Here is a 27,498-nt window from a genome sequence, read left to right as displayed (position 1 = left end):
AACCTTGACAAGTACAAACAGGGAATGTGTCTGCAGTTAATATGAAGTAGATTTCTTACATAAAAATGTAGATGGATGAGGAAAATATTTTGAATTACATTAAATTTTTTGCAAAGAAAAATAGAAAATTAAAGCCATATCCTACATGTGTAAATTGATTTCTCATTGCAAAAGACTTTCCTATATATTATTTCATTGGATCCCCAATACCTTTTAGGAGGGATTTATACCCATTTTACAGATGGAAAAATACAGCATGTTTTTAATGACAATTTGAAATAAACCTTGGTTTCACAAATTATGTGGATTATACTTCTTTGCTGTAAAAGGAGATCATAAAGTGATTTTCAAAGTTATATTATAGAACTTAAAAAGTAAGCTTTCTCCCTGGATTCAACTCCTTTGTAATAATAGCACAGTGCATATAAATAAATGACCTTTCTCATTTTAGTTGTCTCAATATACATTAATATTGAGACTTCAATGGAATTTATTAGGGATTTAATTTCAGATCATCATGAACTCAGGCAAGAATTGAATTTCCAAAAAAAAAAAAAAAAACAAACCTGAATTCAGTTAAGGCAATTTATTATTTTTTTTTATTAAATCATAGCTGTGTACCCTAATGCAATCATGGGGTACAACGTACTGGTTTTATATACAATTTGAAATATTTTCATCAAACTGGTTACCATAGCCTTCATGGCATTTTCTTAGTTATTCAGTTAAGGCAATTTAGAAGTCTTTGCTAATCCTGCTACATGTAAACACATGCACACACACACACACACACACACACACACAACGGAAGCCCTAATGCAATCTTATTGCATTTTTCAATATTCTGTTCTTTCTTTTAACCTTTCATTTTTTTTTTTACTTGACAAATAAAATAATAATCATGTATCCTTTTGGCTAACAGAATGATATCTGTATATCATATTTCACAGATGTAGAAAGAATCTGTGTAGCTAATTTGAATACACAATGCTGCACCAACTTAACTTTTTTTTTTTTTTTTGGTGTGGTGAGAATGTTAAAAATCCATTCTTCTGGCAATTCTGAAATATACAATTCACGTGGTCACCATGCTCTGCAAGAGGTCACTAAAACTTACTCCTCCTGCCTAGCTAGAACTTTGTACCCTTTCCTCATTCTTTCTACTCCCCCCAGGCCCCACTGGGTTCTGGTCACCACCTTTCTACTCTTGTCCATGACAGCTACTTTTATAAGATCCCACATAGAATGAGATCATATGGTATTTGGGGTTTTTTGTGCTTGGTTTATTTCACTTAGGATGATATCTTCCAGTTCCATTCCTGAGTCAAGGGACAAAACGTCCTTCTTTTTAAAGTCTGTATAGTATGTGTATATACACACCACATTTTCTTTATTCATCTAAGAATGGACACTTACGTTACTTCCATATCTTGGCCATTGTGAATAGTGCTTCAGTGCATGGGAATACAGCTATCCATTCAGCATACTAATTTCAAGTCCTTCGGATATACAATCTACACCAGGATTACAAAATCATATGCTAGTTCTATTTTGAGTTTCCAATATTCCAGTTTTATTTTCTCTTCAGCCAATATGTAATACCTGACTCTTATTTCCAAATATTAGTTAGAAAAGAAAATCAGTGATGGGGGAACTCTAGGATTGGGGATGATTGTAGCAATTAGACCTCTAGTTCATAGGTGTGCTATGAACACACGTGTCTCACTCTGGGTGTTTCAGTTTTGGACTCAATGTTAAGTTCATAGAGGAGAAAAAAAAAAGAGACTGTGAAAGATTTTGCTAAAATATCTAGTTCTTACTAAAATATTTAATTTCTTTACGCTCTTGAATATTTTATCATACATAGATTAAACTAAGATTCATAGAATTTAATGTGGGGATTTTGGCTATTTTTGGACTTCAGCTATGCTGATTTTGTTCTTCTGCAATATCAATATAATATACTTCCTTCTAAATTCATGACAACAATTTTTCTCCTGTAATACTTTACCACTGAAGTCTTTCCAGAATAGACCTGTGTATTGAACAGATCCCTGTAACTCTCCATTAACTGTGCAAATAATTTTTAAAGTTGGAGTGAAAACATGCCACAGCCCCTCAGTATTTGTGGATGTGTGAATAGAACATTGATATGTACGGGTGGCCATATCCCATAGTCATAAAAAAATAGAACAAATGCTGCTGGGCTATAGTTTACCAGAGAATTGGAGGGGGTTGTGTGAATATATTATTCCTTCCTTACTAAGCAAGGAAATCTATTCAGCTCTGGCATTTTATAAAGGGATTAAAAAGACTTTGAAATTTGCTACACAAAGTCCAGATTCAGAGTGTTGCACAGATAACTGGTCATTTAGTAGGCAAAATATTTTTCCAGTCAGATGGCCAGAATTATTCTGAGATAATCCACAAGCTAAATAGTTTTGATTGCTTTAAGCAGCAAGCTACTTTTTCAGTTCTGCTCGAGGTCCAAGGTGGACTGGTATTAGAGAAGGAAGAAGAAAAATGTTCTGCTCCATCAAATCTCTCAGGGACTCAGGCTGATGGAGGCTCCAACATATGATGGTATTGACATCTCAACACAGAAATCTGCCTCACTAATGGAGGTCAGAATAGGGGATTTGGCCTGCCTTTCAATTCTTCACCTTGAAGTGATGCATGGCATTTATTTGATATATCTTTGGCCAAAAACTATATATTATGTAGTTACATAACTATATTCTACTCTGAGAGAGTGGAGGATTGCACCCTGCCATGTGCTTGGAAAGAGAGGAGAACAGGTTGGTGAGATCATACTGTCTCCCACAGAAACCAATAGGAATCATATGAGTGTTACAGTATTGAGAGTTATAGACGATACAGAAAAGAGTAGTCAATTTTTTTTTTTTTTTAATAAGGTCTCACTCTGTTGCTCAGGCAGGGCTCAATGGCGTGTGTCATCACAGTTCATAGCAACCTTAAACTCTTGGGCTCAAGCAATCCTCCTGCCTCAGCCTGCCCAGTAGCTGAGACTATAGGCACATGCCATGATACCCAGCTAGTTTTTTCTAGAGACATTCCTTACATTTGCTCAGGCTTGTGTCAAAGTCATGGCTTTAAGTGGTCTTCCTGTTTTGGCTCCTGAAAGCACTAGGATTACAGGTGTGAACCCCCATGTCTGGCCTTGTAATCGATTTTTAAATTAAAAATTTAAAACTCCTGCAAGAAATGTTTGAATAATTAACTGAGAACTTTAAACAAATGCGATGTTAAGTTAACAAATGTTGTTCTTCTTAATAGGCCCCCATTTCAATTCTGGTGCCACTAAAAATGTTCATATGTGCATCGTATCACCCCACATTGCCATAGCTGGTCCTCAGTATCCCTATTTAAAAAATAAATAAACTTTTATTACCTAGGACAAATTAGATCCTCCTACACATATATGACCTCTGATTGATGCAAAATCATATCATTATTTAATCCTGGAGTATTTTTCACAGATTAGGATCCCAGTGTTGATCCTTCTGAGCTGCCCCCTGCATCTGAAGGGTCACAGGTACATCTGCAGCTATGCGTATAGAGTCCTCATTTTGTGTGTGATGGCTGATTTCTCCTAGACTCCAAACAATGACTCACGTGTCTCCCCACTAGAACAATCTGCATATATTAAGTGGAACAGAAACACATTTAAGCCACCATTTACAGCTATTAATATAGAATATGAGGGGTAAAAGAGATGTTAAGAAAAGGAAAAAACAAAAAAGGCTTTAAAAAACTGCATTTTAAACTACAACTCAGAAACAGGATGTGATAAAAGCATGTCCACAGGCATAAAACGAAAGTTCGGAGAGAGAAATGGATATGAGCCTGGATCCCTTCCAAACGCCAAAGAAATGGGAGTTTGACTTACTATTATTATTTATTATTGTTATTTTTATAAGGTTGGCAGCAAATTCATTAGCTAGCAGAACTCAACCTGAACTGATAAAAGAGCTTTGTAATTTTGATCTAGTCCACTGAGTATGAATAACCATACATTTCATGGCAGAAATGTTGATATTGTTGCTTATGGGATATTATCACCAATCTGATTGCAGATACTATCAAATATAGATGATGTGTAGCTAATACCTAACAGGAAAGAATGTGATTCAAAACATCTGGTCCCAAGGGTTTCCAATAAGGAATTGGGTACCTGCAGACAAAAGTCTATGGGGGGATTAAGAGATCTGGGTTTAAGTTCTCCTTAGAGTTTAATTATTACTTTGCCAATCCATGCCCCACTTCCTTCATTTGCAATGGTGCTCAAAAGCCTCCAAGGGTTTTTTTTCTTCTAGTTGTCTCCAATTTTATTAATTTTCACATCACATTCTATTTATTAACATCTAATATGCCATATTGCGTTCTTCTTCGAAACAAAACAGTCTTCTAAGGGAGAGGCGTAGTTCTGAGCTCTCCTATACCACATGTTTTGTGCATGTAAAATGTGGTGCGATGAGGGTATTTAGAGGATTTATACTCTTAATCTTTGAGTGTCCACAAGGAAAAATATTGAAATTTAAAGCAATTGGAAATTGATTTAGACATAAAGTGAATAGAAGAACTTTAACTTTGTATTTGCAAATAAGCTCTTAGTCCTTCCAAATCATTTGGTTTTTATTTTGGCTTTCTAATGTACTACATAAAACCTTTTAGACCTCTAAAAGAATTGTGGTATAGACTAAAACAAAATAGTTTATGATGTTGCCTGTGTCAGTTGGAAAATAATGCTTTATTACAGATGTTGTGGTTATGTCCCAAATTCCCAAATCAATGTCATTTTTGTTAGAAGTAATCGATATTCACCCAATAAAATAACTCATTTGATTATTCCCTGTATTATTCTTGTGAGCATATTATAAGCCAGATTCTGATTTTTTTGTACTCATGAAAATTCTATCTGACTTAGTACATTAAATGGAATCTAAGTGATTTTTAATTTATTCAGTATGAGGGGGGTGTGTGTGTGTGTGTGTTTTCATATGTTCAGAAACTAGCTTAGACTAGTTTATATTAATTTATATTAGGGTGCTTTTGAAAGTAAATTCTTTTACATAACTAGTACTAAGACATTATACTTTTTAACCAAAAATGTGGAACATTCATTGTGGAAATTGAACAACTTTCTATTTATCTTATCAAAAGAAACTATTAATGAGTAAATATACTTACAATTTTAGAGAACATCTTTCAAGTTGATGGATGCATCAGTTGCATATCAGTGCTTAGCAAACCACCTCAAATTTTAGTGACTTAAAACAGCAAAGAGTTCTGAGTCCTCCTGAGTCTGTGGGTGCATAATCAGGGCATTGCCCTTGTTAATTTTCCCTGCAGGCACCTGCAAGGTCATCTTAGCTCAGTGGCCCCACATGCCTCACAGTTGATGGTTGTTGGATGAAGTGCTTCAGTCCCTCTCTATGTGTCTTCTCACCACCCAGCAACCTATACGGAGCTTCTGCACAGCATGGTGAATTGAGGTTGCCAGGAGCACCTACACAGAAGCTGTAGGGCCTCTTGAAGCCTGGACACCAGAACTCACACATCAGTATTGTGACTATCTATTGTTCACACAAGTGTAAAGAACAGCCATGAGAAGAACAGAGAAGCAGCATCCTATTGCAAAAGAGACACAGCCACAGGGAGGTGTAATTCAATGAAATTCAATTTTATTGCTATATTGCCCTGGAGCTTAGAACTACTAGATCTTAAAGACCTTCTTCAAATTAAAAATTTCTTCGGTCTCCCCATTATTTTCCTTTAAAGTGGCATGTTCTCATCACAGCCAGTCTTTCTTCACTTTATAAAATAAATCCTTATAACTCTGATCCATCATTGTACCAAGGCACATCATGGCTGGATGCTGAACAAAGAGAGCATTCCGAATAGTGCTGTAGATGATGCCTCCTTGCTATTCTTTGTCTCCTGTAGAGCTGCCTACTAAGGGGACACTGTGACATTAGAAATAGATGTTTTGGCCTGTAAGATCAAGTGCTCTGAATTCAGAAATAAGACAGAGTGAGGAGTGATAATCCCTCTTTGAGAGCTGTTCTTTCTTTCTTTTTGATTTCAAAATAGGTCTTATGGGCATACAAGTGTTTTTGGCTACATGGCTTGCTTATGAAATGCTTGAGTCAGGGCTATAAGTGTGCCCATCACCCAGTTACTGTGCACTGTAGCTGTTAGATAGGTTTTTGCCCATCCATTCTTCCCTCCTCCCACCTGCTTGAATTCCACTGAGTTTTGCTACCCTGTGTGCACATGTAACCTGATTGGTTAGTTCCAATTTAATAGTGAGAACAGGTGTTGTTTGTTTTTCCATTCTTTAGATGCTTCACTTTGGATAATGGTCTCTAGTTCTATCCATATTGTTGCAAAAGTCAATTATCCATCCTTCTTCATGGCTCAGCATTCCATGGTGTACATATACCACATTAGGCCACATTTTATTAATCCCTTCACAGAGGACACTGGGTTATTCCAAATCTTTGCAACTGTGAATTGTGCTGCTATAAACATTTGAGTTCAGGTATCTTTTTGATAAAAATAATTTCTTTTTCTTTGAATAAATACCCAATAATGGGATTGCTTGATCAAAGTTCTTTTAGTTCTTTGAGGAATCTCCACAGTATTCTTCATAGAAGTTATACTGATTTGCGGTCCCACCAACGATGTATAAGCCTTCCTTTCTCTCTACATCTTTATCAGCATCTATTGTTTTTGGGCTGTTTGATAAGAGCCGTTTTCATTGAAGTAAGGTGATTTCTCAATGAGGTTTTAATTCGCATTTCCCTGATGATTAGAGATGTTGGCTATTTTTTCATATGTCTGTTGGCCATTTGTCTATGTTCTTTTAAAAAACTTCTGTTCATGTCTTTTGCCCACTTTTTAACAGGGTTGCTAGAAATTTTTTCTTGCTGATTTCCTTGAGTTCTTTATAGATTCTGGTTATTAGCCCTTTGTCCAATGGGTAGCATGAGACTATTTTCTTCCACCTAGAGGCTATTTGCTCTGTTGATTATTTCTTTAGCTGTGCAGAATATTTTAATTTCATCAAGTCTTATTTATTTTTGTTGTTGCTATGACAGGTGTTGGTGTCTTCATAAATTCCTTGCCTAGACCAATATCTAGAAGCATTTTTCCAGCATTTTCTTCTCGAGTTCTTATGCTTAGAGCTAAGCAAATAGAGCACCCAGAAGGCAATACTGTTGGGGAAACCACCCTTTGGCAGCTCATCACAAGCCTTGCTGCTTTTACTGTTATTCTCCTCAGATGTTTATATTGTTCTCATCAACCATGTACTAAATATAAATCTAATGCTAACTTCATCCCAAGAAGCAGGGTAAATAAATTATTATGGTCACAGATTATTATTTTTAGAATTTCAATTTGCATACTTTTTTTTTTTATTTCCAAAAAGCAAGATTTGATGATCGATGACTGATTTCTAAGCATATTGCATTAGGATCACCTTCTTTGGGGGAAGTGGAATGGAAATTGAGTTCAAGGAAAACAAGGAACAATACACACATAAAATTTCTGACTTTTCAAGTACATCCTGTGCATATTTTCTTAAATGGTTGGTGGTAGAAACTGAATCTCAATGGTATTTAGATTTCACTGCATGCATTTTAAGGAGAGGTACAGAAGTTTTCTTTTATGTCAATATTTATATTATGCCAGAAATGCTATTCTTTGAAAATGTATAAATGTAGGAGGAAATTTTTTTTTACATTTTCTTATTTTTAAATTAGCGGACATATAGTTTGTCCAATTTTTTAGGAGTTATGTGAATACTAAAAAAATAAAAAATGATGTATAGGATACTGTAACTCAAAGTCCTGGATTTCAAGGACAAAACTAGCAAAACTTTGATTACCTGAAAGAGATTGACTCACCAGACACTGAGATACAGATAGCTTATCATTAATTTTATAGGGCTTAAGCCAAACTGAACACTAGTAATCGCTGGTCACAGTGAATTGCAGAAGAACCCCTAAATCTAAGACTATTTAGCATAGTAAAACGAAAGTTAGTATTTGGGCTTTTCTCAGCTACCATTTAGATGTGACCCAAGAAGATTAATGGTTAATATTTTTGCAGTCGGAGTACTCTGAGGATGAAACAAATAAATACTGATACTCCCACAATTTATACTACCTTGGGTCTGCACCTTACATGAAAGCGCCTGTGTACTCACTCACACCAAAGCTCGCATATGATTGTAGGGCTGCTTAGACGTGGTGGCCAGGCTTCCATTGATCAAGTTTAAGAACATCAGCTTTAAAGGAAAACAGTCCCATCTTTCACCCGCTTGAAAGCCCTATAACACTGTACAGATTTAGACACTCTGAACTCAGCAAATATTTGTTGATGATAGTAGCTGGTATTTGTCTTCCTTGACATAGCTTTTTGATATTCATTTTTGAACAATCTAAATTCAGCAAGAAAAAAAATCATTTTGGAAGAGGGTGAATTCACACAACCCACTTTCAACATAGTTCTTAAAGCAGTTTGTAATAGACCAGCCTGACTGAGGCAACACCTAGCAAGCTGAAGCCTGTTCCATTTTGAACACACCAAGAACAGATTCTTGCTTTCATGCTTTGAAATGTTCTTGTCTCAACTCCAGATCAGCCTTTCCATGAAGCATTCATTTTATGCAATTTCTTAATTCACATATTCTACTTTGAAATACTTTAATATTTAACACTCAAACATAAGACAATGTATAATAGAAAGCAAATGATTAACATGTCTATGAACTTTCCTTCTGTCTCCATGCTTGCTTAATTTCTGAGGCTACCACTATCTAGAATTTTATCCATCAAAATCTAAATCTTAATTTTGACAATGGGAGATGCTAATTAGATAAGCTCATCACTATGGATGGATAAGATGAGGATATTTTCATGTGAATTATCTATATTTGTTGATGTTAGTACTTAAGTTTCCTATAGTATAAACATGGAAATTAATCTAAATATTATATCTATCTTAATTTGAATATCTCAAGCATGACTGCCTATACAGTGTAAAAACAGTGTATTCTATACAATATATACAAGCTGATTTTTCAATATACGTTGTTTTACATACAGACCTTCAAAATTACTCAAATACATAAAAATACTTTTTAAAGAAGACCACACAATTTTCTTAAAATCACCCTACATTATTATGTATACCGAAAGAAAAGATTGTTCTGGTGCTTGCACCCCTTTATTAGAAAAACTTCCAGAACTCCATACTTATTCTACAAGTAAAGGCTGAATCCAAATCTATTATTGACTCAGTTACTATTATATATTATTTATTTTAATTGCTAAGCTAAAAGAAAAAGTCAGAGCCAAGCTAGGGTGACCACTGTGAAATGCAAAATACAAACCTATATGATAGCAATAGCTACTGTTTTTTGAGTGCCTAACATGGGCCTGGCACTGCTTTAAGGTTTGGCATCTGATTAAATCTTTGTAACAACCCTATGGGGTTGGCACTGTTACCTGCATTTCAAAAATATGAGGACTGGAGCTCGAAGAGTGTAACAGCCCCCAAACCACAGAACAGGAGATGAAATCAGGTCTCAAATGCATGTGATCTGGCTCTAGACCAGTTAGTATTTAAATTCAAATAGAGAGTCATTAAAATTAAAGAAAATTTAAAATTCAGTTTTTCACTATCATGTCCAACTTGGGCAGCACAGATATAAAACATTTTCATCATCACAGGGACTTCTAATGGATGGTGCTATGCTAGATTATTCCACCTTACCCACCACTAGTAAAAAATTAAATTACGGATTCCTTTAAATCAGGAATGACTTTGTTCTATAAATGACGCTCACAATATTTAATATGCTGATTATCCTCCCTTGTTGACTACAATTAATACTTTGTTGCAACAGAGCCATTACACAGTCAAAAAGTTTTCATTGAGAAAATCTAAGTGACAACTACCACATTCTACACACAGACACTAAATAATGCCTGAAATATGAAAATGTGCCGAAACAATTAACCAAATTAAAAATGCTGCCAACTCCCGTCTCACCAAGGAAAGATGGCTCATAAGAAAGTGTGAAGGGATTACAAAATTACATTTAAAACAGAAGACAATTAAAATTTCTGCTTACTCACTTTTTAATGCTTAAAGAGCAATTGGAACGTTGGTGATGTGGATGAGAAATAGCAACGTCTGAAGACAATTTTTAAAAAGTTGACATTATAATATATTTAAGTTAAAATTGAAATTTGGGGAATCGATTTTAATGCTTAGTACATGGCAATAAAAATTCGTATAGAACATGAGGAGTTACAATAATTTCAAAGTGTTCTTTAATTTATAAAATACTACACAGTTAACTTTTATTTAAATACCAAAGTCTCCAGAAGAGTTAGAAGGTTTTCTAGGTGAAATGCAATATTAAAGGGGAGGAGGCAGGCAACTTTACTTGCCCTTAAAAGTACCAAAATACATTTCAAAATTTTAACAGGTGAGCTAAAATTGTAGAAGGTACTGGGATTTTTATGCGAGGTTGTCAGGCTATTGCATCCTGCTAGGAAAACATCTGTGCAACTTGTCTAAGGCTCTGATAGTTCTAGTTTTTAATCCACATTAGCTGCTTTACAGGTTCTGAGTATGTATTATAGCATCCAACGTATAAAATCTTTCCAAATAACGTTGGCCCTCCGCAGTTCCTAAATCTACTTGTGTCTGCGTTAGAGGATTTTGGAATGGGCATTAACATTGGCAGTCTCAGGACAGACAGCACATTCTTCCACACTGACAATAGTGAAAACTGTGGGCTTCTGCCTGCCTGAGGTGCTCGGGAAAGAGAAGTGAGTCCCGTTGTCTACCAGACATTTAGTAAAGTTTCTATAAAAATACAGAGGAGAAGCTTCAGCAGGGAGTGCGCGCTGCCAACTGTTAAGATCTCGCGTCTACAATCCTATCTGGTCTCGCTTTCCTTCTCTGTACCCTCTCCTGAGCTGACAGGGCAGCTGCAGCCCCAGTCCCTGCCGCAGCCTCTGGCCAGGGTTGGAGGAGTTATTTTTAGCCACCTCTGCTGGGCTTGGTCTAGGTCAGACAAGAGAGTGTTGAAGACCAGGGGAACCTGAAAAACCCGGCGACTGTGAGTCCTTAGGGATTTACACCGAGTGCCCTTTTGCCGTTCCTGTTGTTTTATAAATGTCAGGAGAGCGAAATTTCACATGTCGAGTTTTATTACAATCTGAAATACTTACACCATCAAAAGGGAAAGTTCAAACTGATCATTAGGTCTCTCTGCTGAGTTCCAAAGGTAAATATTTGAAAGAAACAATACAACGAGAATGACTGCATTATGAAATTAAAAACATGAAATAAGGTTGCGTGTAGACAAGACTTAGTGATTTTTTTTTTTTAAATATCGGAAAGCTGATATTTTAAGTCATTTTTAGAAAGGATAGAAGTCTCCTTAAAAACCTCAACCTAAATTTTGTCAACGTTTGTTTGGCATTTTTGCCAACTTTCCTTACGGTGTGTAAATACATAAACACATGGCATAAAGAACTAATGGTATCCAGGTCTCCAATTAAAAATTTCAACTACCAGTAACAAACTGCGTCTGCTGAGGGCAAATTAATGTTTAGTAAATTCTGCCTATTGTATGTTCATATAATTATATTTCAGACATAAATGCAACAATAATAGATTATTTAATTTGTACCTCTGAGTGTCTTACCCAAATATTAAAAAGAAACCTCATGTACTCACATACACCAAAATAGCATAAGTGAACAAATCTAACAATTTGTGATGCTAATTTTAACTTCAATATTCTTGGTACAGTAAAATTAAGATCACTGAATAAAGTGATAATCTCATTAGATTTATATCAATGTGTTAATTTATTTGTAATTTTAAACTGCATTTGAGGGAAATTAGGAAATATTTTTAAATTCATATTTACTCTAAAATTTTCAAGCCTATAAATTCAGACAGTCTCACTTGAATCCACAAATATCTTAATTTGCTTTGAAGAGAAAGTATTTTTTCTTTCATTCATATAATTCAAAACAGCTAAACAGATTCTACTTCAACAATTTAAATGATTCACATGTGAGAACAAATATGGAAAATCTAAGCCCCAAACAAAATTGCAGACTTAAATTATAATGATAATTTAAAATGTGTGTAATATAATTATAGTATAGGGTCTGCTATAATGAGCTCGGCGATACTATATCTATATCAAATGTGTTAGGACCGTGATATTAGATGTGTCTTTCTCTGAGCATTTTTTTACACATTTCTGAATTATGATACCTGTGCCAGAATCAGTCTACTGTATCAAGGATTTTTTTGGATGGAGAAATGAATTTTTTAAATTGTCAAAACATGATAGAGCAAACTTTCATTTTCTACATAGGATCTACTAAAATATGAATATCAACTATGTATGAATTTTAAGTGTACAAAGATAGTATACACTCATTTGGAAAATATCTCCAGAAGAAAGTTGAAGATGCATAAATTGATAATTCAGATTCGATAATTTTATATAATCAAAACACATTAGAAACATTTAACTACTGAATATTAATTAATGATCATTATGTCCTTCCACAAAGATGCTTAATTGGCTTTTTCATACAAATATTTTTCTTTTCCAAATCTGTTTCTTATAGAAATACTTCAAACCCCGATGCAGACCCTCTTTTGACAGTTACACCTTGGCTGATCATTAAACTAATATTCTATCATTGAATTGTCAATTATACACCATTCCTCTATGTAAAAGTTTAGTGCAGTCACAGAATACTATTACACACCATAATGTTTACCGTGAGTAGTTCTATGGCAAAACACAGGAGGAATTATTCAATTTGTTGTTTGATATAGAAGTACTGCTTAGATTAAAAAGTGCTTGATTCCAGGTTGAGACAGGAAGGCAATGCAGAGTTGAATGGTGATGGGCTGTGCACTGTGAATTCAAGAAATAAAGAATATTCAACTGTATATATCCAAATAATCATCCGTTCATTCATCCCTTTGTCCAGCTTTCCATCCACCTATCCATTAATTCATCAATCATCCATTTAAGAAAGAGCAAATGAATAATTATGTGTGGCAGAGCTCACATAAAGCCCAGTGCTAATACTGATGGAGGCACAGTGGGCCCAGCTTATCCCCTAGTGGTGAGACAGGCATACAACTAATTAAAATGTAAACTCTGCTGCAATACTGCTACATGTATATTCCCCCCACCCCAGGGTGGCACTTAAAAAGGTATAAAAAATTTTTGATGGCAAAGCAGAATAGATTTTCCTTAGGAAGATAGAGTGGAGTCTTGGAGGACAGGGACAAGTAGCAGAAAGCTCCAGAGATCACCGTGTCAAGCCACTACTTTCTAGCACGGATTAAACAAATAACTGGGGCTCCACAAATATTGACTGCATAAATGAGAGAGAGGGAGCAGCACGTGCAGGTTCAGATGCAGGGAAGTACCCTGTGGGTTCCGGAAGGAGTTACAGGTGTGGCGGGGGTATATGGCGCACGGAGAGGCATAGTGGGAAGTGTAAGCCCCAGAGAGAAGAGAAAGCCAGATGGTGAATCATATGGAAATTATGAAAACTGATGAGATAGCATCTCCCCTGCTTTGAACTCTGTTGAAAACGGCAAAATTATGTTTGGACACTGAGCCATGAATCAATAAGAGAGCAGAAAGATCAGTGCAAAGACAGGAGAATGAGGTCTTGAAATGATGCATATTTTACGGTATCGTGTCTTCCTAGTTCAAAGAAATCTTCACCTTTCAGAAGTAATTGCTTTACAGAAATAAACTACCCCCATGGAAGCAAGTAGTTATTTTCCTGGTGGTTGGTAGCCTTTTAATAAGGAATAGTTTCTTAATAAACAAATACCTGCATAAATAGATTTCTATCTTTACATCTGCTCTACTTCCTAATCCTTCCAATGTAGAAGGCAGCCAAGGTCCAGCGTCCAGGCCTGGCTGCCAGGTGTGTACCTTGACTGATGAGGGCACAGTGACCTGCTGACCCCACCCTACCCCTGGTTTCCTGGCTGTCTTTTATCCTGAGCCCTTGCTCCTTTTTTACTCTCTCTCAAAACCCTGAGAAGCCCTGGGCCGAGCATCGTCTGTCTACTGTCCCCAAGTCCTGGCCAGTTGCCCTTCTTGGCTTAGCCCTTCACATGCCTCTTGACCCTCATTTTGGATTCTGATTCACGTTTAGGTAATTCCTCCTTTCTAGTTGCTGATTGTGGCTACATTTTGGAACCACCTGTCACCTTTCATTTACCTTTATCAGAAATTCTGAGTTAGACTTTCTGACATTGCCTCCCCACCTGGGATTCTGACACTAATTCTAGACTTGAAAGGCTTCCAGATTTTATTTATGTGTTTATTTATTTTGGTCTTGTGCATCAGTTTTTATTCCTAATAAAGATAATCCCTGCTCTCTAACAGTTCACAGCCTGGACAAAGGCACGCAGGCTGCAGAGCTCTGCCACACGTAAAGTTAATGCATGAGCTGTACTAGGTAGAAATTGGCACATGGGACGGCCCCTCTGTCAGTGGGCAGGCAGACCCTCCTAGACTACCCCAGACACTTGGCATAGGTTTTTTAAAAATGCATTTTAAATAAAGCAAGCGTGCTTAAAAGCGGAGTGCCTTTTCTTGTATTTTCAGTACAATGATATTTTTGAAAATTCATACAAAGAATCCAGAGTGCGTGCAGATTTTTTTCTAGCTTGCTTCTCCATGATTTTGGATTGTACATGTTACAGGGTAGCTATGTATCAATACAAGTATAGCACAGAATACTCCTTCCCAGCAAAAAAGTCTTCCTAAGAGCCTGCTGCTGCTTGTGGTGAGAAATATGTGAAATAACTCCTTCACAAAGTAATAGAAGTTTTAAGTCAAATTATGCTAATTTTTACATAAATAGACACAAATTCAGGGGGGTAATAAGATGCAATATGAATCATTCCCAATCTTCTAGACTGCCCTTATGGAAGAAAAAGCATTTTTTTTTTCTAGTTAGGAGACAGAAAAAAAAAAAAAGATATGTTAAGCTATTTCTCAATTGCCAGTTGACTCATTAATACATATGTAAGAAATTCATCCACTAATAAAATCACCTATCTTCCACTGATCTGAGAGTTCCAAACAAAAAATTAATATACTGTCTGCCAAAAGGGTAAGATCTTTTGTCATAGCCACTCCATTCTGTAGACACATTGGCCTCTTATGTAAAATAGACCATATAGAGCATAGTTAATTTTATATCTTTGTCCAGAGTTGTGCAGAGATTTCGAGATGTTTCCCCAGTATGAATACAATTTTTTTCTTAAATATCAGCTCTCCATAGTCAACTAGTTAACTGCTGCTGCAGTGTCCTTAAATGTCAAATGACTGTTATGGCTCTTCTAAAATACTTAAATGGAGGTTTTAGGGTTTTGTTTTCATTTTCTTTTTAACATCCAACTGCCACTTCTCTCCCAGAGACAGTTTTAAAGTTTCTGAGTGTTCTAAATGCTGATCTATTCCATCACCACAATTACCTTCACCACTACCACCGTCACATCACATGCAATGATAATTGGCTCGCTTAAAAAATGGTGATTACATGCTGAAATTAATCAAAGGCAAAAAAAGTTTTAAGCACCAAAATGTACAGTCCGTATTTATCAGATTGAACATCTTCTTTCTCGCCTTCCCTCCCTCCCTTCTTTCCTTTTGTTCTGCTTTCCTTCCTTCCATTTTTTGGGTTTGTTTTTGGCTTTGTTATTCTTTCATTTTCTTTCTTATTTGTATTTCGCGTTTGGTACCCTTAGCTTCATAGTACATTCTGGTTCTTCAAAGACGTAGCCCCAAATCTGCTTTCTTCTATCCATGATTTGAAAAAACAGATGACAAACGGAGGAACAGACTAAAGATGGTCAAGGTAGTTTATTTCACCCTCGTAGAATGTCATGCTATTTTTTGCAATGAGAGTGCTGTGTTTTTGCTCAAATTTACAGAGGACCAAACAGGCAGAAGTAGCTGCCATGTCTGTTACAAGTTGTTGAAAATGAAAAAAGTAGACATTAACAATTCTGTTGGGGGTCATATTTTCTCTTTTACTGAACTGTCCTAAAAATCATCTTTCTGCATATTTGGTAAGGAAAAGTCCCACAAGTGCTTTCTGTCTGTTATACCCATTTGGTGGAAACTAGTGCCCAACTAGTGCCGAAGCTGTGATTTCACCTTCCTACACATCCTGCGAGTAGAACCCTCCCATCTTCGAGAGGACCTGACCTGGCACCCTCGCCATGGGTACAAATGGATGCTGCTACGTGGCTAAACTATCCTGGCTTTCAAATATATGTAGACAAATTCACAGTGATGTTAGGCTGTGATTTATGATTTGTTTCTGAAATTGCAAAATCACTTTGATGTGAACTGCTATTCTCTGAAACCATTCCAGATGTGTTTAAAACTTCAGATTCATCAAACAAAACTTTTAAAAAAGTAATAATAATAATAGTTAATATTAAAGAAAAGGAGCTCATCAGTATTTGGAGTTTAGCGAACCCTCTTGGCCTGTCTTGAAAATTTTTTTGGTTGGGCGAAATTTGTTTGGTCAAGGATTTCCCCCTTAATTTTTAACCCCCTGAGTATTACAGAGGAAACTTAATCCATATGTTTCTGGTTCACTGCCCCTTAAATTGTCAAAATGTTGTTTTCCAAAAGCTTTTTAGTGCTAAAAGAGGTTTATCAGACACTATACAAGTTCTTGAAAGTGTTTTTTAACCTCGACGTATAGATCCCAGTGGACATGAACTCAAACTCCTAGAGTTTGGTTCTAAATTTAACATCAACAAGGCTTGACTGGGTTCCAAAGTGGCCTGACTGCCGTTAGACTTTGAAAAGTACTACATTATTGAAAGAACACATGTGTTGAATGGAACATACAAATAAAAGCACAAAAACAGAAAGTTTGAGGGATTGATGGCAAGCCTTCCAGGGGATGACTGTTGTGTAAATTCTATTTGATTAGCTTTCCTGCACTTGCTAATTCCCCAGCCACCTCTTCCCCACCCCTGGAGGCTCTTCAGCTGCTGTTTATCCTGGGTAATTCCATTTCTGATACAAAAAGGGGAATTTTTTTTAAAGTGAGTATTCTGATAATCTTGTCAGAGTAAAAAGCATAAGGAAAAAGACATAAGAACGTATTGTCTAGAAAGCATCTTGTAATTTCCATAATTCACTAAAAAATATTCATTCACCACCAGTTTATTTGATTTAACATCATCCAAAGTGTAAGGTTACATGGAATAAATAGCTAATTGGGTTAATTTAATAGCAGGTTAAATCTTTCTTTTATTTTGTCTAAAAGGCACATTAAAATAGTGCCATTTTCAAGTGGTCTTGGAAATCTAAAGTAGAGTTTCTTGATAAAAAAATATATAGCTTTCCCACTGCTGGGTTTATAGTGGGAGTTGCTGGCAAGCTTCCAATTCACCGCATGAAAATCTAAGCTGCCTGTATAAGTGCAGAATTTAGTGTTGGGTCTTAAGGTTTTGTTTGGCATCTTGCCAAAGATGTTATGCATTTAGCTGGGAAAATTGCCTAGAAGTTAATTGAGAGGAAAACACTAATATACAATCTCCCCCCCTTAAGAAAAAAAAAAAGCCACAGATATGCATATGGTGCTGTTCATTGATAAGATTTGTATGTATACAATAAAGACTTATAGTGAAGTTGCTTAGGGTGGATTTTCCCTGATTATCCACCCACCATGTATCTGTTCCTTGAGAATGTCAGGAGTTTCTCTAAGACCAGGATTTCCCCAATGTGCTTTCACATTAGAGGCACGAGGTCACTGATTCCCTTTAAAAATATTAGTGACTCAAGAATAAGTCATCAGTCAGGAATTCAGAAGAGAATATATTTGAACTTCATCTCTTTTTTTATTAAATCATAACTGTGTACATTTATGGGGTACTATGTGCTGATTTGATATACCATGTGGAATGCTTACGTCAAACGGATTAACATAACCATCACTTATTTGTTGTGGAAAGACATTTATATTCTACTCTGAGTAGTTTTGAAATGTATCATTGCTTGGCGTACAATAGGTGAGGTGCCACCAAATACCCTCCTTCCTCCTGCCTTTGCCCCTCCCTTCCGCTCTGCCTCCTCTCCCCTCCTTCTTTCTGGACTATAGTTGTGTTTCATCATTCATATGTGATTATATATTGGTTTCATAATAGTACTGTTAACTCCATCTCTTAACATGTATTTTTAAAAGGGATATTTTACTGCAGGATCTCAGTCTCTTCTCTCCAGGCAAGATGGGTGGAATTTGCTCTTGGTCCTTCTATCAGAGGAACTTTGAGCCTCAACTGAACCTCTCCTGCCTGAGTCAGTTCTCTAGCTGGGTCTTTTCAGGGCTGGAGAAGCACTTCTTATTCAAGACATCATGATTTTTTATTTTGCCAATAGTCCCAGTACACAAAACTTGAATTTCCTATTCCCGGTAATAACACGTATTTTCATCTTGTCCAAATTTTTCTGTCTGGTGTTTTATGATACACCTCTCCTCTTTAATCTGTGATTGTTTCATGCCCCCTTTCACCTTTTTTTTTTTTTAATTTTCTGATTGTAGTCATGACGGAGAACCACCATGGTTCCCAAAGGATCATCTTCTGTTTTCCTTCTTCACAATGAATGCGAAGAAAGAGGCTGGTTGTTACACACACACACACAGTAGAAGCTCTGTAAGTTGACTGCCAAAGGACTAAGAAACTGGTCAACATAAAGAACTGGAACTACCATATTGATACATATGTGTAGCACATGTCTGGTCTGTGAAAATGAGGTCAATTTAAGGTAGTGGTCAATATGGAGATGTGGTCAACCATGGAGGTTCTACTGTATCCAAAATATATTTAGTTCATTGTTCTTAGTAGATTAAGATTTATCTGGGAGAAACCACTAACCTAATCATGCCACATTAGTAATTAATTTGCAGTTTCCTGTGCTTTCCCTCCATTTACACCCCCATCCTTCTTAGTGATGCTTTAAGCTTCAGATAGAAAAACAACACTTCTCAAAATGAGTTCAGCCTGAAACTGGAAAGCCCTGCTCTTCAATGACAAAGCTCTCGCAGTAAGTGGGCTCCTTGGTCAGTTTCAGAGCCTTTCTTTACTGTTCTCAGTGTGGTCTTGGAGAAAGCGCCCGAAGGGGGAGGGAAGTAAAGACAGACGAACAAAGCTGGGGGGTATGCTCAGGGCTGTAAAGGAAGGGAAAAGTGATCCTTTAATTAAGATGAGTGTCCTTTGTACCTGCCCTGTATCCTTTTGATGTGTGGAGGTGGAGAGGACAGGAGCACAGCAGAAACAATGAGAGTTGCTACTGTATGAATTCCTTCTCCTTATACTTAATCCTGTCCTTATTGGGGCCTTGGGTGGAAAGCTGATAATTTTGGTGAGCCCAAAAAGGAAGGCAGTGGCTTGAATTCCTGCCACCATGCCCTTGGTAATGAACAGGCCTAATGAATGCCAGTAAGTGGTAGGAATCTGTGACCAGCTGCATTGGGGCAGGTAATACAGCTCCGATTTAATTGGGAGCAGGTATTGGAAGGCTGTATTACTTTAATTGGTGAGGGGTTTTCTAAATGGAAAGGACAAAGTATAATGGACAAATTGTGTAGTACAATAGCACTTAAGCTGGGATTGTATGCATTCGTTAATCTGCTGAGGAATGAGGCAATTCTAAACAATTTTCTCAGTGAAACCAACTCCAGAAAGCTTGTCCCTTTTGTTCTCCCTTGGGAAAATGCAAGATTGAAACAGAAAATACCTTTACCGAGGCAATCATTTGCCACGTGTGGAAAGCGGATACAGCTGTAAACTATGAAAAAGGGATCTTTGTAGTACAATAAAGGATGGAAAAAGAGATAAAGCTTGGGATAAGAGTGGGCTTGTCACTGCATCTAAAGGAGGAATAAAGTGATGGCATTTACAGTGACAGATGAGACTCTAAAGAGAACTTAGGACAGTTTAGAGAGGGAAATTTAATATTTAAAAGAAAAGACTGTGATAATTAAAAGTAGCATTACATTAAACTGTTACACATATCATTAATGATAGAAGGAAACCAGTGCCTTTTAAAAAGTTAATGATTCCTATAAAACCATTCTGGAAATCTTACAGTTTTAAAAGTCTGTATGAACATAAACCTGGCCTCACAGGTTGTATTTCTGATTTCCGAATTTCCTTAAGTGTATAAAAAGCAATGCAGTTAGCATTATCCTCTAATAATTATGGGGCCTTATCCGTTGAAGTGGGAGCAAGTGTTGGGCAGCTAGGAAAAGGATGGGCTGTGACCAGCCTTGTAAACATTGCTAAAAAGGGCTCTCTTATGGAGCTGTGGGCATAAAAAATGAGTCAGTGGGACATTCACAGTCAAGCCCATGTCATTGCCTTGCTTCCTTTGACAATTTATATCTGACAATGTCCTAAAGTTTATCTATGAAATGGCATGTATGAGAAAAAAAATAATTGCTTCTAAGATTTGTGGTTCAGGGATGAGCTCTGAGATTTTTTTTTTTTAAACAGGATTCCCAAATGCTTCCAACCTAACGGTAGAAGAGCAATTGTATTTGGAATCCTTAATGGGGCTCTTACACTTGTACATTTCATTACGGTGGGAGGGGGGGTGAACTGGAAAGATTGAATGTCCTTTGGAGTTCACAGAGGTTGGGCTGTGGGAGGAGAAAGACAAAACAGCATAGTGGGAGTGTTGAACAGACTTTCCCAAGATCCCCAGGTGGGTTTCATATATTGCCTAATGGGAAGAGCGAGACCGATTCAGCTTTTCACACTGGCTAGAAAAGCTGAATTATCTTTCCTTAGCTATTGTTCCCAGCTAGAACCAAATCTACAAAGCTACAGTTTACATAAAGAATTCTTTGGAAGGAAAGGATTTTGCTATCCACACATCTAGATCCCACATATTGGGCAGCCTGGTTTCTGGCTTCAGTCTCCAGACTACAAAAGGTAGTGGAAAAAAAAAAAAAAAAAACGAACTGAGGGCAAATTAATATTTATACTAAATGTTAGAAAATAAACTCTCCCTGGCCTTTGGTGTATAGTGGCAAAATCCTACTTTAAACTCAGCAAGAGATGCCATAGGCCTTAAGATAAAACCGAAAATCAGTTACCCTTATCACAACATACTGGCAAAGAATAGTCAAGAGATACACTACCTTAGCATGTTTACAGAAATATTTATAATGACAGAAACTCAAAATTCCTCACTGGGCCTCTACATTAAAAAATTAAAGCCTGTCATATTCCTTGGGGCCAGTGGGGGAGGGGGTTAGAAAATGAGAAGCTAGAGTTCCAAGTAATTCTTTAAGAATTGTGATCTAGAGCATGGAAGGGCTTACCTATACTCAAAACTCATCCAAGCTTTAAATTGAGCACACACATACGTGGTCTGAGTGTGATGAAAGTTGGTGATAAGTGACTATACTATGTACAAGTGTGATAAAACTCTGAATCAACAAAATAAATACAGTAATACAGGTCAAGTTTGCATGAAAGCTCTGCCATCCAGGCCCTAGAGTCAAACTGAAGTATTCTTCTATACTTGCTTCACTTACCTTTGTGTTTATTTCTTCCTTCACCAAAGGGACTGGTGAAGAATATCTCCTCTCAGTAAAAGCCTTATAAAGCTTTAAGCTAAAAACCATCTAGCATTGACAATATAGAGTTATGAAAAAATTAATTACCCCATGAGCCATTTATATTGGGCTAGTGAATAAGGAAGAAGAATCTGAATACACATACACTCATTTATTGGGTACCTACAATGAATGCTTTAAGCCATCTAGTTGGTGTTATAGTCTCCTTACAATCAACAAACTTATAACTGTAATTTCTTTATACAGTATTCAATTAGGGGGTTAGCAATCATAGATATCAACCAAATAGATATTTCAATTAAATTTGGTAAGGTGGAAATTACAAAAGGTATAGTTAAACTTTTTTCTGCCATTGAGCTAACCAGAGATATAATCACCAAACTGAAGAATCAAAGTAGTGTTCTAATGTAACATGCAGGTTTTATGAGATAAATTCATGCATACATACACACAAAAGCACACACATATGTATATATACCATCATACACACAAGTATGCACATCCTCACACTTGCTTAAAATATTAGATATTATACGCTATCATAAAATATTATTATGAAATTTATAGTTTCATCCATGGAAAGGAGGTCCAAATTTTAAGAAGCATATTGTTATCAGTTTAGTAGAAATAATAGATATAAGAAATATGTTGTTCTTAACCTTTTCTAACATTCCCAGTATAGGCACATATGGCTAATAAAAATAACATAAAGTAGCAGTATTAAATATGATCATACTTTGTATGTTTAACTAAGATATATTTATATGGAGAGAAATATATAGATTTACTTAATAAATTTTTCTGATAAGTTTTAAGTGAATTATATTTATGCATCAGCATTTGAAAATGTCTCTGGAATATCACAAAGTGAATATTTATTAATGGTTTTATTTTGAGACTTTTCAACTTCATCTGGAGTATGCATAAATTTTTTGCTTTTTGTAAGGTATAACTAACTAATCGATTTAAAAAAGGCCTTCACATGGTAAATGGCCTTTCATTGTTCAGAATAGAGATTAAACATAACAAATAAAAAGAAAAAGAGCAATGAAAAAATTGAAGCTTATTTTAGCTAAAAAAAAAAAATTTATGAAGAGTTTCAAATGAGATCCCTTACATAAAATTAAGATCTAGTTATGCCATTTCATAAGATGGGCAAAAATAAATTCACTCTACCATAGCATAACAGAAGAAAATAAGCTTTCACTTTTTCAAGGTCCTAGCTTAGAAGAGTTTTTATGAGAAATGAGTATATAAATCTATATCATACTTGGGTGTTAAGGCTGGAATTTATCTTATTTATTTTTTTCTCACTTCCGACAATACATTTCTATTATTTTAAAGTCCTACCTTGGTATATTTTGAATGTGGCAATTTCAAGATATACATTCCAAAAGCTCTAGCATAAGAAAAGACAAAACCATCAATAGGATAATTCCATAATACAGGGCATCCAGTATATCTATGGAAAAAATAACAAACTATGGTATATATATACCATGGAATACTATTCAGCCATTAAAAAAGATAGAGACCTTGGTCGGTGCCTGTGGTTCAAAGGAGTAGGGCACCGGCCCTATATGCTGGAGGTGGTGGGTTCAAACCCAGCCCCCAGCCAAAAACTGCAAGAAAAGAAAAGACAGAGACTTTATATCTTTTACATTTACCTGGAGGGAGTTGAAATACATTCTTCTTAGTAAAGTATCACAAGAATGGAAAAATAAATATCCAATGTAGTCCATACTAATATGAAGCCAACATATCAATAATTACATGCCCATATGAACAATAAAACATGAATATAGTCTAGTATAGAGGTGGATGAAGGTAAAAGGGGGGGAGAGAGGAGTACAATTGGCAGAAAGAGGGATGACATGAGGTAGGATTTCACCTAATGTGCACATTGTGAGGGGTATAACACACTCCCTGGATGAGGGGATCATTTACAACTAGAAGTTTACCCTGGAAGTGAGAATAATGTAACCTTAAAATTTGTACCCTCATATTAATTTGAAATTTAAAAAAAAGAAAAAGTAATGCTGCTAAAGTTTATCTCATGAATTAAAAGTACAACCATATAAGGGGATATACCAGCATAAGGAGAACCAGAAGACACAACAAAAAGGAGAGTTTCTATTCTCAAATGCCAAAAAGGTAAAATAATATAAAAATGACTTTAGAATAAAATATGCTTAAAATCACTAGTGAAATAAAATGTGGAATGGAAATCACAATGATAAAATAACAAGTTGGGGAAAACAGTAGAAATTGGTCATATTTAGTCCATTTTGTGGCACTATAACAGAGTACTGGTGACTAAGTAATTTATAAAAAACAGACCTTCATTTTTCACAGTTAGTTTTAGAGGCTGAGAAGTACAAGGTCAAAGCACCTGATCTGGATATCGCCTTCTTATGTATCATCCCATGGGAAAAGGTAAAAGTTCAACAAAGCACAAGTGTGAAAGATAGGGAAAGGGGGCTGAACCCATCCTTTTATTAGGTGCACAATCTCTCAGTAACTAGCCCACTTATATGATCATAGTGTTAACACTCCTCATGATCTAATCACCTCTTAAACCCATCTCTCAGCATCCTTTACACTGGGGATTAAGTTTCCAACATACAAACTATGGGGAATGCATTTCAATCATAGCAAACCACAAAGAATCTTGACACAATAGTACCTGAACTCAATTAATAAACAGAAAAATAGTATTTACATGTTTAGCTCCATGAAATGCCTATCCTGTTTGTGTTCCTAGAAAGATAAGCTAGTTAATTTGCTATTTTTAATACAGTTGGTGAGATTTAAAGAATGATAACCTGTAAATAGCATTAATTAATAACTGGAAACAATCAGTAACAATAAAAAGAAAAGAGAAGTGACCATGAATTGTTCACTTAATAAGGGACATATTGGCCTTTTCTTACAGGTCTCATAAAATAAGAAGGAATAAGTAAAAGGTTTTTAGATATGTCAAAAATGTCTGAAGAGTGAGGTCAGCACATTGGCAGACTATGAATAGGAACATAAAAAAGTAAAATAAGCTGTATAAGCTAACACTATAAAATAATCAAATATTTATAGCAACCTAGCAAATAATCAAGAAAAAGGCATCTTCAAATTGGAAAGATTTTTTTGTTGATTTTATTCTCTAGTCCCCAGCCCCTACCTAACACATGATGATGTGGGCTTTAGCAAGGCCAAACTGAGCAATAGTTCGCATCCTCAAAGGGGGCAGGGAGAGTAGAACAGACATTATTTGCAAATTATTGTGTATGTTCATTCTAACTTGACTAGAGGGTTATTTGAAGGACTGACTTGTTCTTATCTGTCTTGATAAATCACAACACAGCAGGAAAAGCAAAGGAAACTGCTCATAAAATCTATGAGAAGACAGTAAACCCATAGACAATTGGGACAAAAGATTCTGGATGGAGATATACAATAGACAATCCTATCCCAGAAAAGAAATTGGGTGAGACACTTAGAGAGATTAGGGCATCCAAAGCAACTGCATATAAGGAGGAATTTAAAAAGTCACAAGTATACCTTGACAAAATGCATGCTTACACATCCTTGCAAAACCTTAATCGCACTATGGCAGGTCCCTAGGCTCACAGAAGGCCTAGATAATTCATAAAAGAGTACATCAGCCATCAGGCATTCTGTAAAGACTGAGAGAGGAGGTTATCTTTTGCTTATTTGTTTGTTTGTTTTGGTGTGTTTTTATTTCTGTTTCAGATTCTGATAATCAAGTATATCTCTGTCAGAATATTAGCTGAATGCAGGCTAAAGGCAAAGAAGTAATAAGTATATAATTATAGCTGCCAAGGAATAGTCCTTGTAAAAGTAATTTGGAAAAGTCTGAAAACAAATGAACTGCAATAGGCTTCAATAATCAAAACAACAACAACAAGAAAATGGAAAACCCTAGGGAATGGAAAGAATCTAATTCCCAGAGTTTCCATGTTGTAAAAATCAAATGCTAATTTTCAACAATAACAATATTCCTAAGCTATACAAAGAAACAGGAAAAAGACTCATGCAAAGGAACAAAATAATTACAGTAAAATCTGTGTAAGTTGACTACCCAAGTAACTGTAATGAACTGGTCAACATACAGAGGTGGTCAACATAAGGAACTTCCACCCAATACATGTGGTGCATATTCAGGCTATGAAAATTAGGTAAACTTAAGGAAGTGGTCAATATATACAGGTGGTCAACTATGGATATTTTACTGGTTTTGGCATGAACTGTTGATGATAAATCCCAGAACTACTAGACAAAGGTCTTAAAAGAACTGTCTTAAGTGTGCTCAACTAGATGAGGAAAAACATTGACAAAGAGCTAATGGCTAATTCTGATACATTACATTTGAAAAAAGAGAGAATGTCATCAAACAGATAAAGTCATAAAAAAAAGCCACACAGAAATTCTGCAGCTAAAAATTATAATGAAATATTTAAAAATTCACCTGTGGAGATCAACAGCAAATTTTCAGAAGAATCAGCAAACTGGAAGGTAGAACAACTGAAATTATTAAGTTTAAGAAACCAAAAAGATAAAAGAATGAATAAAAGTGTACAGAACATATGGAAATTTAGAGACATCATAAAACAGACCAACATAGACATTATGGGAGTGGCAGAAGGAGAAGAGAAAGAGAAAAAGAGAATGAAGAGGCATAATGGCCAAACACATTTTAAGTATGAAACAGACAACAAACTTCAGAGTAAATAAGCTCAATGAATTCCAAATTGAATAAACCCAAGGGACCTAACACTAAGGCACATTATAATCAAACTGTTGAAAGCTAAATCCAATGACAAAATCTTAAAAGCAGCAATAGAGAAGGGATTCAGTAAGAACAAAGGAGCCTCAATATAGGATCATTAACAAACTTCTCATCAGAAACCTGGAGGCAGGAAGGTTTGAGGGATAAAATATTTGACTGTTGAAAGATAAAACAAACTGTCAATGAATAATTCTGTATTTGGCAAAAATAATTCTTTAATTATGAAGAAGAAATTGTCATTTCCAGATAAATAATTTTTTTGCCACTGTACTTGCCCTACAAGAAATACTGAAGAGACTCCTGTAGGCTGAAATAAAGAGAAACTGTGGTAACTTGGAGCCATAGGAAGATATAAAATTCTCCCATAAAGGTAAAAATATGGGCAAAAATAAAGAGCACTGTTACTGTAATTTTAGTTTATAATTCCACTTTTTGTTTTCTACATAATTTATCAGACAAAAGAATAAAAGGATTTTTAAATCAATGTCATTAGATTCTCAATGCATAAATGTATAATTTGACATAGTTATTTTGGCACACTGTGACATTTTTATTGTGAAAAACATAAAAAAAGATGTAACTTCATAGGAGTATGTTTTATACATGCAGTTGAGGTTAAAATGGTATTAATTCAGATTACTTATAACTTTGAGATGTTAGATGCAATGCCCATGGTAACATCTATAGAATGTACACAAAAAGAAAAATCAGGAAAATCAAACATGTCACTACAAAAGGCCACTAAACATAGAAAGAGCCTGTGGAGGAGGAACTGAGGGACAAAAGATCGATAAGATGCATAGAAAACATACAGCAATGGCAGAAGTGCTCCTTCCTTCTCAATACTTATTTTTAATGTAATTGTACTAAGCTATCTAATAAATAGTTATGGATTTAGAAAAAGAGATAGAAAGCTTGATCCAACTATATGTTGTCTTCAAGAAACTCACTCTAGAT

Source organism: Otolemur garnettii, unplaced genomic scaffold (assembly GCF_000181295.1).
Source record: "Otolemur garnettii isolate 467f Iridium unplaced genomic scaffold, OtoGar3 scaffold00079, whole genome shotgun sequence".
NCBI classification, from domain to species: Eukaryota; Metazoa; Chordata; class Mammalia; order Primates; family Galagidae; genus Otolemur; species Otolemur garnettii.
The sequence above is the reverse complement of the archived record's forward strand: the minus strand, read 5'-3'. Positions refer to the sequence as shown.